This window comes from Palaemon carinicauda, chromosome 38 (assembly GCF_036898095.1).
Source record: "Palaemon carinicauda isolate YSFRI2023 chromosome 38, ASM3689809v2, whole genome shotgun sequence".
Taxonomy (NCBI): domain Eukaryota; kingdom Metazoa; phylum Arthropoda; class Malacostraca; order Decapoda; family Palaemonidae; genus Palaemon; species Palaemon carinicauda.
The window spans coordinates 7122528-7135027 of record NC_090762.1 but is presented as its reverse complement, the minus strand read 5'-3'; the positions used below and the strand labels follow the sequence as shown (position 1 = coordinate 7135027).

General features: G+C 30.9%; 1 protein-coding gene across 2 annotated transcripts in view; it reads right to left on the bottom strand.

The window, feature by feature from the left end:
* LOC137630409 (uncharacterized) overlaps positions 1 to 12500 on the bottom strand; it is a 448259-nt gene that overhangs the window by 100340 nt on the left and 335419 nt on the right. The window lies entirely within an intron of this gene.

Here is a 12500-nt window from a genome sequence, read left to right as displayed (position 1 = left end):
TCTCACAAAAATGTGTTGCTTACTGCAAAGTAGCGTGAAAGCAGAATAACTTTCTAGGGATACCGTTTCGTACATGGGCTAACGAGGAAGAGTAAAGAATGGAAGTAGTGATGATAGCAAATGCAAATAATATAATATGTAAATATATATCTGACAATAAGCGGTCATACTCCTTATTCCAAATATCGTGAGGTCATTGGACTAATATCTGTTATCATATCGAAGTCATAGTTATATAATTTTGAAGATTCTGAATTCATATAGTCCACATATTAGTGATATAGGCTACGTATTAATTAGCGCTTATAATCCTCATATTCATAATCACCTTTCCTTTTGATTATATGAATTCATAGTCCTCATATTCGCTATACATTATTATGGAGATCGATATTCTGAGGTCACAGTACTTATGTTTTTTAATATTTTAAAGATAACCTACCTGATATTAAAAGTATTACAAGTACTATTCCTAATTAATGATAGTTAATTGGTTTATTCAGGCATTAATGATAACCTGAGTCAAACTGGGATACCGACCTGAAATATTTTAGAGGTCTTCATATTGTCAGGAGTGTTTATTAGGTTATGATTTAATATATGTGGTTACATAATGCACCAAAGAGGATATTTTCAATGTATCTCGGTGATTAATATCATGATACCCCCCAACGAGGCACTGCATATATAATTAGGATTATCTGGATAGTAAGTTTGGGGAGTTAGCTCGGATATTTGCATAAAACCAGTTTTAACCAACTACAGAAAGTGATTATGTACCTTTCACTCTTATTTTTCACTTGCAGCAATTTTCATTAATTTTGCTATTCTTTTCGGGGGTTAGTGTGCTTTTTTTTTTTTTTTTTTTTTTTTTTTTTTTGTCTTCTATAATGGTTAGAGGGTTAGCAGCTAATTTAGGTGAAGTCGGCTTATGCCAGCCCAGGGTCTTGCCCATAGAGGGTCCATAATTGTAATAAGTTTTAAAAGGCTGTAAAATTGCCGGTGTGGATCTTTGAATTCTGCGCAGCCAATCGAAGTTAGCGGTATTGTATTTGAAATCCCCTTCGTAATATTCACAATTCCATGGGATTTTATTGGAATATTTATTATAGTATTTCTGCTGAGCTTAAAGTATTTCCAATACCGTGAGAGTTTCCTTAATATATATGTTAGATTTTAGAATTCATTTTATCTTTATCTCGTAAAACATGACCAACAGTTTGGGCTGTATGTTATGGCAGATTCCTATATATTGCTAATATTTTTTCCAGTGATATTTATTTAGTACAGAGAAATATTGTGCATACATTTTAATTGTGGAAGCAATAATTTCAACTATACTTTCATTTTGTTTGTGAAAATTGTTGATGGCCAGCCACGTAGCTGCTAAACCGATGCTTTCTGTATCAGTGAAGGTAAATGAATTGGAACTTGGTCAGTATGTGAGTGGGTGACCTAATGAACTCTTATTCAAAGAATTTCCGAAATCTTATTAGATGCGTTCAAAAGATTAATCTTGCGTTATTAATAATGGACTACAAACAGAATGGATGAGAATTCTAATAATCTAATAACGTTTTACTTATATCGCCTGAGTTATTTCACCTACCAGTTTTATCATATCATAATTTGGTTATTAATTAATAAAGTGTTATAGACCTTTATTCTTCAAAAGGTAACGCATCGCTTGTATATGCTCCTTAATAATGCAAGTTGTCTACTTGCTTTTTCCATTATGGCTGAGATGAATCCATAAAACTCAACCCCGGAAGTACTTGGGGGGGGGGGGTTATGGGTGGAGTTGGTACCCCTTCCATTAAAAGGCATCGGCGTATATATACAGAATATATATATGTATATATATATATATATATATATATATATATATATGTGTGTGTGTGTATATATATATATGTATATATGTATATATATATATATATATATATATATATATATATATATATATATATATATATATATATATAATGTGTGTGTATGTATGTGTGTATATGTATTGACTGACATAAAAGGACCACAAATAGGCACTATTGGAAGAACATGTCTGGGGCTTTTGTCCTACATATATATATATATATATATATATATATATATATATATATATATATATATATATATATATATATATATATTCATTCATTCATTCATTCATTCATTCATTCATTCATTCATTCATGTACAAACCATAATTAGTGCATATGAATGGAGAATAAACAACTGAATTACAATTAAAATGGAGGAGATAGAAAACATTACAGAAAGAGAAACTTTCTTCTAAGCGGTAATAAAAAGGATATCTGGGCTCTTTAATAGATGGACATTAAATGATACGGTCACAACTACCATGAAATGACTGGGTGAGTGGGTGAAGAGATAAGAGGTAAACCATAGAAAATGTCACAAGGCAAATTCCAAGATAATCGACCATTATACAACATCCCCAGGAGGAGTTGTTCCACTTCCCTCCTTTGTAAACAAGAGAAAGAGAGAGAGAGAGACCTTTTCCGTCGCCTCCATAATGTCAGGCTTGAGTCTTGGTATTCAGCTGACCCGAATCAAAGCGCAGCGCTTAAAGGTTACCCTTAATTAATGCACGACTACGAAATTATGACGACAATAGGCCCGCTGCCGCCAAGGGTGTCGGTAACCGTTTAACAAACCCGGGTTATTTCCTCCTTCGCTTGGATTGGTTTGGCCAGGCTCGGATTAAGATAATAATAATAATAATAATAATAATAATAATAATAATTCCTTTATTCCATAAAACAATGGGTATTCTGTTACATAAAGAATGTATTTACATCGGAAGGTTCTTAAATAGTAATGACCTATTAAAATACATTTAGGATAGCATTTTACTACGATCTAAAATTCATAAATTATATATTACGTCTACAATAAAACTATTTAAAATTCTACATTAAAAATAAGAATTTACGTACAAATTAGCTATATTTAGTAAATTAGGATGTTTCTAAGACAAGTCCAAAGGCTTAGTCGTTTCGTATTTCGTCATTCTTGCATGTTTGTTTGCTTAGGCTTAAGCTTCATATGTACGGAGTTGTAGTTTTCGTTTGGTTAGAATAAACTTGGTTTATTCATTCATGATGTGTTGGAATGATTTGGAGGCATTTATTCATTCATGATTGATCAGGACGGCTTGGTTTGAATGTATTAGCTTCACGATTTTCTATCCTAATCCTCCTCACTGTTGTAATTGCTACTAGAAATAGCAAAAATAGCTTATACTTCAGGAGTAGCAACAAATCTTACAGCAGCACTTGTAAAAGTAGTAGTTGTAGTAGTATTGATAGCGGTGTTGTGGGCCATTTTTAAAGGTAAGCATACCAGAGATGCATTACTGGGGAAGTGGTTGGAGCATTTGCCGTGTACGAATCAAGCATTTTAAATGTTGCGTTACTCCTTACCGAGACAAAATAGACGATTGAAGCAACAAATTGTTATGCTTCGTTTTTACATTTTATAATTTTCCTTAATTTATTGTAGTTTGGGATTGACACAAATTTTTATTATTGTTTCAATGCTTCTGTAAGGAATAATTACTGGCAGGTATATGGTGCATTGTTGATAACTACCACCGCTACTACTACTACTACTACTACTACTACTAGAAGTATTAGTAGAAGTTGTGATAATAAGGATATCAATTGTAATTATCATTATCAATATTAGTATTATAAATATGTGAAAATATTCTTTTGGAGCAACCTCAAAGGCCAAATAATTTTATTAAAGATAGTAAGTGTGATTATTATTATTAATTCAGCAATGCATAAGTCTTAAACTCCAACAACCTTTCACCTTTTTATGTCGAACACACACATCTATTGACACTCCAGTACCTGATTGTAATTAGCATTCTTTCATTGTAATTTCAAAGGTTAACGCAAGGTAAATTGCCACTTTTGATGCAACTATTTATATGAATTTTGTAATTACAATACCATGTATCTTCTATCTCCCTTTGGGTTTGCACGCTTGGGTGTGCTTATCGCATGATATACATCAGAAAAGGTTTCATAAACATTCATGTTATGAAATATTTGTTTGGAATATTGATAAGAGTTCTATGTGTTGTCTTTATATTCATGAAGGTTATTTATTTGGATATTTGTTTTTACATATTTCGTTATCATAGTTGACATATATATAAGACATCGATAAGGAAAACTTTAAAAAGAGTGCAGGAATCTTCCACTGGTATTATCTACAAAACTCTCTCTCTCTCTCTCTCTCTCTCTCTCTCTCTCTCTCTCTCCTCTCTCTCTCTCTCTCTCTCTCTCTCTCTCTCTCTCGCTTAAAAAGGCATTAATTACCTGTTAGTAATGAATATTAACATACAAATAAAAATTACGAAATAGTGGTGCCGTGACCTTCGTAACGAAAAATGATCATATACATTGTTTACACTGCATTTGTTTACTCTGCATTCCCTGGTGAGCGTTAATGCAAAATTGCATATAATTTGCATGCCATCAGGAAACAGGAATTCCATCCTGATTTTTTTTTTTTTTTTTTTTTTTTTTTTTTTTTTTTTTTTTTTTTTTTGAGATACGTTTTCCCCCTCTTTATGTTTGCATGGAATACCAAGCGAAGCTGATTTAAACAAAATTCTGAAGACCGTAATCATCCGATGTTATTAATGTGTTTGAGATAACATTTCATTGAGAATAATTCATTATTATCAATGCATTTATTATGTCATCATGCATGATTTATTATTATCATTGAATTTATTATGATATATAATTGTGAATTATACATAATTATCGATGCATTTTCACTTTAGAAATTTAATTAGGGAATAAAATGAAGTACCAACCCTCTGTAATCCAAACTTTAAATTTGTGTTTTCCTTTTTTTAGTCACTACGCTACTAATCAGATAATTTTTTGTTTATTGGCTTTGCATATTAGATTTTTTCTTGTTCACGCATTTATATTTAATATAAATTTAGCTGTGCTGAAAATTTCAAAAATTTGAATTGTTAGGGTGGATGGCTTAATGGTATTACTTGTTTGTCCCAAGAAATTGTTTTACATATTGTAACGCATTATCCTTTATTTATTTTTTTTTTTAATCATGAGTATTTTAAATTCAATGAAAGCATTATATTTTTCTTGTTATGGAAAAACATTTATTGTATAGTCCTATTAGGTACTTTCGCTAACTAGTGGATGAGAGGTATCAGTAAATGACATATATATATATATATATATATATATATATATATATATATATATATATATATATATATATATGCAGTATATATATATAAATATATATATATTTGTATATGTAAATATATATATATATATATATATATATATATATATATATATATATATATATATACAGTATATATATATATACATACATATATATAAATATATATATATATATATATACATATATATATACAGTATATATATATATATATATATATATATATATATATATATATATACATACTTATATATAAATATATATATATATATATATATATATATATATATATATATATATATATATATATATATATATATATATATGCGCACTTGTGTATGCGACCCATCAAAAATTACGGCTTAATATTTAGATAGATATGGTATGCACACAAGCACATGTACCCTCTCTCACCAGGGGAAGAGACCGACTAGTCATACATTTAGCAATGTCGATGAACACGACTGTATATAAATAAATATATATATATATGTATATATATATGTGTGTGTGTATTTATGTATATATAATCACATATATTTACATATAAGATACGGCCACATTATATATATATATATATATATATATATATATATATATATATATATATATATATGTATATATATATACATATATATATATATATATATATATATATATATATATATATATATATATATATGTATATATATATGTGTGTGTTATGTGTGTTTTATAAGTGTGTGTGCAAATGTTTTGTGTATGTGTTTGTGTATGCGAGCTTATGTTGCTTAATTTTGAATAAAAGTTTTTACTGGATGGAGTAATCCTTCAGTGAACTTTTTATAAGTAAAACAGCTTAGGTGTGTACAGTGTAATCCTGCTTTGTTGAAATCTGATGCAGTCATGAGTGGAAATGTGTAAAATGGAAAACGCACTCGGATGAGGAACGGTATTCCCGGAAACCACAGACAATGAGAGAGAGAGAGAGAGAGAGAGAGAGAGAGAGAGAGAGAGAGAGAGAGAGAGAGATGACAGCATTAATCCCATCAGACTTGGAACAAAGATGTGTCTTGATCCATGATAGAAGCTTTTGCGTGCATTTTTATTCCCCCTCGTCTTTTTGCTTATATACATATATATATATATATATATATATATATATATATATATATATATATATATATATATATATATATATATATAAAGAGAGAGAGAGAGAGAGAGAGAGAGAGAGAGAGAGAGAGAGAGAGAGAGAGAGAGAGAGAGAGAGAGAGAGAGAGAGAGAGAGAGAGAGATTTATAATGTTCTTAATAGAATCAATATGAATACATGGTAGTTATAAAATTGTAAAAAGTACTGAGGTCAAAGAGAAAATGCTAACTAAACTTATATATAAACTTTCTCACTTAATAAAGTAACTTATGACGTAGGTATTTTATATGAGAGTTTTCGGTTGACAGAAACAACTCATAATGATTGAAATTCACACAATGGTGATTATGCTACCCTTCAGGCGTCACGGGTTTTTAAGAAAATGAAAACTTTTGATGTTAAAATACAATACCTTTAAATGGGAAACACTGAAGCAGGTCTATAGATTCTGTGATGCTAAATGGACCATAGTGAAATATGTATGATTCATAAAGGGTAAAGCTTGTTTATGAATACTGTACCAACCGTGTCACACGATTGTACATAAATTATTTTGTATATATTATGTTTGTATCTGCGCTCCAGAATAAACATGTCTGCGTTTTTCCTCTGTAACATTGTCTGTTTCTCGAACATGAAATTTCCTGTTGCCTAGAGGTTTTGTATATAAAGGAGTGTTCTTTAATAAAGTTACTCAGTTGATTGCTTCCTGCCTTTGAGTCACAACCTTCTCTCGGCCCGTCACAATACTATCATTATTGCGTGACATTCCAGTTTTTATTGGTATTTGCAGGAAAGGTTTTAAGATAGCAATTGTAAAATTTTATTCTATGATATAGACATGGCATTACAGTATTACGTTTCTCAGTGCGTAGGAACATAATGTTCATATGAATGTTTACAAGTATGAAAGAAATTTTGGTATCTTTACGTGCTATTATGCATCTTAGGAAGGCCACATTCTGGTTTCTTGATTTTTTAAATATGTTTATCATTATTTTGAATAGATGTATGTTTCATAAATTTCACAAAAGAGTTTTGCTCTAACTATGCCATTTACAGATAAGTTTCGTTAGGAATGATATGTTATACTGAGCAAATAAATGTATATTGGTTATAGATAGTTCTGTGATATATGAAATTGATTTTTTTTTTTTTTTTTTTTTTTTGAGATAGATAGTCTTGTGATATATGAAATGGAGGTGTCCTTGAAGATAGTCCTGTTATATGAAACAGATATGTAGATTTGCGATAGATAGTCCTGTGATACATTAAATTGAGATGTATTTTTCGAGTAATAGTCTTAAAAAAAAGATTTTGCAACCTCACCAATTGGTTTTCCCACCCGTTCAGTCCCATGGCAAAGCGTACTCAAAGCCTGTAACCTTCCAATTAATACTGGAGATCTCATTCCTGTTATAGACCATCCCCGTGATGGAGACGCTACTGTGCATAATTGGAACACACCACCCCGAATCTTATAGCCCCTTCCTAGGCTGGATTATAGCACGACGTTGGGGGCCATAGTGCTGCATGGCATTGTTATAGCCCACTTCCGGCTGTTATGACATCGCTCAGAACAGCGAGAACAGCATTGGAATGCTTCCTCAGTCACGATCGGGAAGACATATACGAGAGGGAGTTGTTTTGCCAGATTTGGAAATAAGGATTTGATTCATTTTCTCTAATAGGAGAATTTATTGTTGTTGAGTTATGTAATTCTTTTTTGTTTTACGAGATTGCCTTTTTATTTATTTTTATGACGTTGGGGTATCTCCCTCTTATTAACTATATAGAACACGAAATTTTCTCTTCTGTTTTAGTACTTATAAATTGCGAGAGCACATATAACAGAAATACTGACTTGAACCTTTCAGTAGCAGAAATGTTTGAACCTTGCAATTCCAAGCTTGTGACGTTTACAAGGACAATCATTTGAACATTTCCAATGACAAACATTTGAACATTTCCAATGACAAACATTTGATACTTAGATCGGCAGATTTGTTTACACCTTGCAATGAAAGAAGTATTTGAGCCTTTTTTTTTTTATTGACACAATTGGAGAGAAAACCCATAAGGAGGTTTTCGTAACTGGTAAAATTAATTGTTTTGCCAAGTTACTAGTGAGTTACTTATTACCTAAGTTTAGGTTACATTCGAAACCGTTGTGGTAATAGCAATAAATCAAAAAGCGTTCTAATTCTCAAGGTAATGCTGGTATTTAATATCTCCTGCTAATCTCCTTGGCATTGCTATTTTTATACCAGGACTGGAATACTTTTGAGGGAAGAACATTTTGTGTCCCTCCCTTCCCTCGGCGTTGGAGGGCATCTATCGAGTACTTCTTGTAAACATCCAAGAGAAAGATCTCAGCGTTAAGGAAAGCTATGAAGCTTATGAGGGATTATTTGAGAATACAGAGAAAAAAATGGATTTGCGTGTGTAGCCAAATACGTGCAATTGTCTTTAGAACAAAAGTAGTAGACCACTTGTGTACTACATGATGGAACAAATGGTGAACTGTATCATGCCTGACGAGTTTCCGGTTCCAATGTTTGCTGGCCTAAGTAGAGCAATATTCTTCCTTGCTCTTAACCACTAAAACAACATAAATTGCTGAAGATCCGTGTTATAGATCTCTCTTCCTAGCAAACCTGTATTGATTATATCAAAAGGTTGAATCAGTAGAACTTTAAAAGTTCAAACTTGCAGCCAATGTTTTTATGTTGAGCAGGCTAACATAAGTATCTATTTATTTTTTATTTATAAAAGATCTGTTTTAATGTTGTATCTGTTTTCTTAGAATATCTCATTTTAATTGTTCATTACTTCTCATATAATTTATTTGTTTCCTTATTTCCTTTCCTCACTGGGCTATATTTCCCTGTTGGAGCCCTTGTACTTATAGCATCCTGCTTTTCCAACTAGGCTAGTAGCTTAGCTAGTAATAATAATAATAATAATAGTAATAATGATAATAATATTAATAAAAAGGTTATGCTAACATGAGAGGTCGCGTTGAGTAGGCAACAGCGTACGTAAATATGGCTCCTCATAATTAAATTGACTCTCAATGTCTGTTTCTTCATATCTGTGATAAGGCCATTGCCGATCGTCCATGTAATTTATAATGCATCATCAATTACGACGTTTGGATTCTTAATTTTCCGGAGCATTTCATGTTCAGAAAGAGAAATTCTCCGGTAATGGTCGAAATGTGTTGGGTACTTGTTGGCAATTTGCAATTTTTGTGCTCCTTGATAATGAGCAATTTATTTCTTTACGGTATGAATTGGCAATGGGTTGTTACTTACATGAATTTTGGAAATAACAGAAATCGTAATGCAATTGAAATCACAGGAAAGGGTTAGCCATTGTCGATATCTTTATTGATGAATTAAACACTAATTAGCAATTATGGGCTTCTGACCGTCGGAGCTCTAATTCAATTTATTAAGGAACATTTTTATCTTGGCGTATCAGGCGTCATTCGGTGCGCCCTTGTTCGTTTATATGTTCAGTATGCAGGCGTTTGATATTTTCTTGGCTTTTAATATGTATTTTGTGAAAGAGTGAGAATTTCAGTAACCATTTTGTCACAGTAGACAATGTAACATGTCATATTTAATATTTTCATGGCTGGTAATATATATATTGGGAAAACGGGAGAATTTCAGTAACCATTTTGTCACAGAAGACAGTGTAACGTCATATTTTTTTTTAGGTGATATATAAGAATTTGAAGGTTTGTCTCTTGGAGAAGAAACATCATTTAAATGGAGTACTTGCTATGTGTGGAATCAATTTGCTTTTGTGGATTTGCATATCTTACTTGTAGTTAAAAAGCCAACATGGCAGACTTTTGATCCTGTGACTAATATAAAATCTTCACATGGCTCATAAATTTTTTTAGGCACAATTTTTCTAAAGATATTGGGTTAATCTCCATTTATTAAGTTAATTTAACACAAACATTACTATGTTAAGTATAGATAGTTAAATATTTGTAATGATTATAACCATTAAACTCATTTCGTTGCCATTAACTGTAATGATGGTAGGTTAATCATTCACAAGTAAAAGATTGATATAATATAATACAGTCCTCATTAATAAAGCAGAAACTGGGAGAAATATATTCAAGTTTATTTAATTAACTTCATGACTATTTGATCTTGAAAATTAGAGTTTATTCTCATAGGATTTTAAACGAAAACGTATATTCTAAGATATCGTTAAGTATCGTGACTCCCATATAAAAAATAAAAAGAATTAACGAATACAAATTTAAAGAAATTTTCATGATTTAGAATACGTTTCAAATTATTATTGGCTGAAAGAATTAGTAAAAAGCAAAATGATTTGGATGAAACTGTAAAAATTCAAAGTTCAAGAAAATTTGCATTTATTTGATGATTATGGTTTTTAATGACAAGAATAGTTCTTCGTCATGTAGTAAAAAGAAAGAAAAAAGTTTTTGTTTGTCAAACAGAAGTTGTTTGAAAAGTTACGGTCTTTTATCATTGGGATTCTTTCCACTTAGTCTTCATTTCATTGCATTGATAAGCGAGCCCTTGGGGGCAAGAGGCTGTGTACCAGGTAAATATCATAAAAATATTCGATTTAAAAAAAAAAATAATTCGTAGCAACTTTTATGCATCCTAAACCTCATGCGTAAGTGAGAAATATTTTCCTATTTAGTTGTTAAAATTAATTACTCTAGTCTTGGTTTTTGTTGCAATGAATGATAAAATATCGTCCTTCAACTAGCAGCTGAATATAACCAAGTGTAATAATACTTGCCTTTCAAATCACCGCATAAGTAAACATATATAAGCATACTATAAATATCCTTGCATTGTTAATTGATAACTTGAATTCTTTTTCTAATCCAAATATTCCGCTTCGAAAACAAACCTAACAGAATTCACAACGATAAATGTCTTAATCTTAAGCTCTCAAAGATTTTTTTTTGGGGGGGGTGGGGTGGATGGGGCCGTTTTCACCTCTGACCCCCTCAAAAAAAAAAAAAAAAAAAAAAAAAAAGCTTGCTTACGCCAAGTATACTGATGACGTACAGGTTTCTAATATTTTGTTGGCCTTTTCAATTTATTGAGTAAAATTGTCGTGAGAATTTCTACAATTTAACCCCATCGTAGACAGATGAAAATATTTACTTCACATTTATCATATTTATATTTTAGATAATTATTAGGATTTTGAAAGACGTGTCTCGTGGAGAAGAAACATCACTTAGATGGATTACTTACTAAAGTTGGTTATCAAGGTCAATCTGATTTTCGATTTATGAAAAAGATTTTTGTGTCTTTATTCTTAAGTTCTTTCATATAAAACTTTTGAAGATCGATGTGAGTCATTCCGCTATGGCCGAACTCACTGCCTTGGCCCACCTGTTGTTCTCAAACTCAGTTCTAATATCGTGTGGTCTTTCAGTATCATGTGTAAATGGACTCCCGGGAAGGTTGTCTCTTGTTCCGATCTATATTTGTTGATAATAATCATGAATGAAGACGTTAGGATATCATTATTAGTGTACACGATCAGTAAAAATATCTGCTAAATATTCACATAGATATGCACACACACAGAAATTCAAACCTTGATACCCCTTCCCCCTTTCCTCTTGAGGTACCCTCTCTCTCTAGGGTATGACTACTTCTCTCCCCCTTCCCAAGGACGGGAGAGACCGAGTATGTATACATCTGGCAGTGCTGATGAACATGACCAAATGTATATATATATATATATATATATATATATATATATATATATATATATATATATATATATGTATATATATATATATATATATATATATATATATATATATATATATATATATATATATATACATATACATATACATATACATATTTATTTATATACACAGCCAGGCACTTGCTCTTATTATTATTATTATTATTATTATTATTATTATTATTATTATTATTTTTATTTTTATTATTATTACAATTGAAGATGCAGTCTCAGGCTAATACAAGTCCAACAGCAAAGAATCTGTAAAATGAACAATGTCCCACAAAAGAAATGCAAGAATCGTTGAAAAAAAAAAAAAA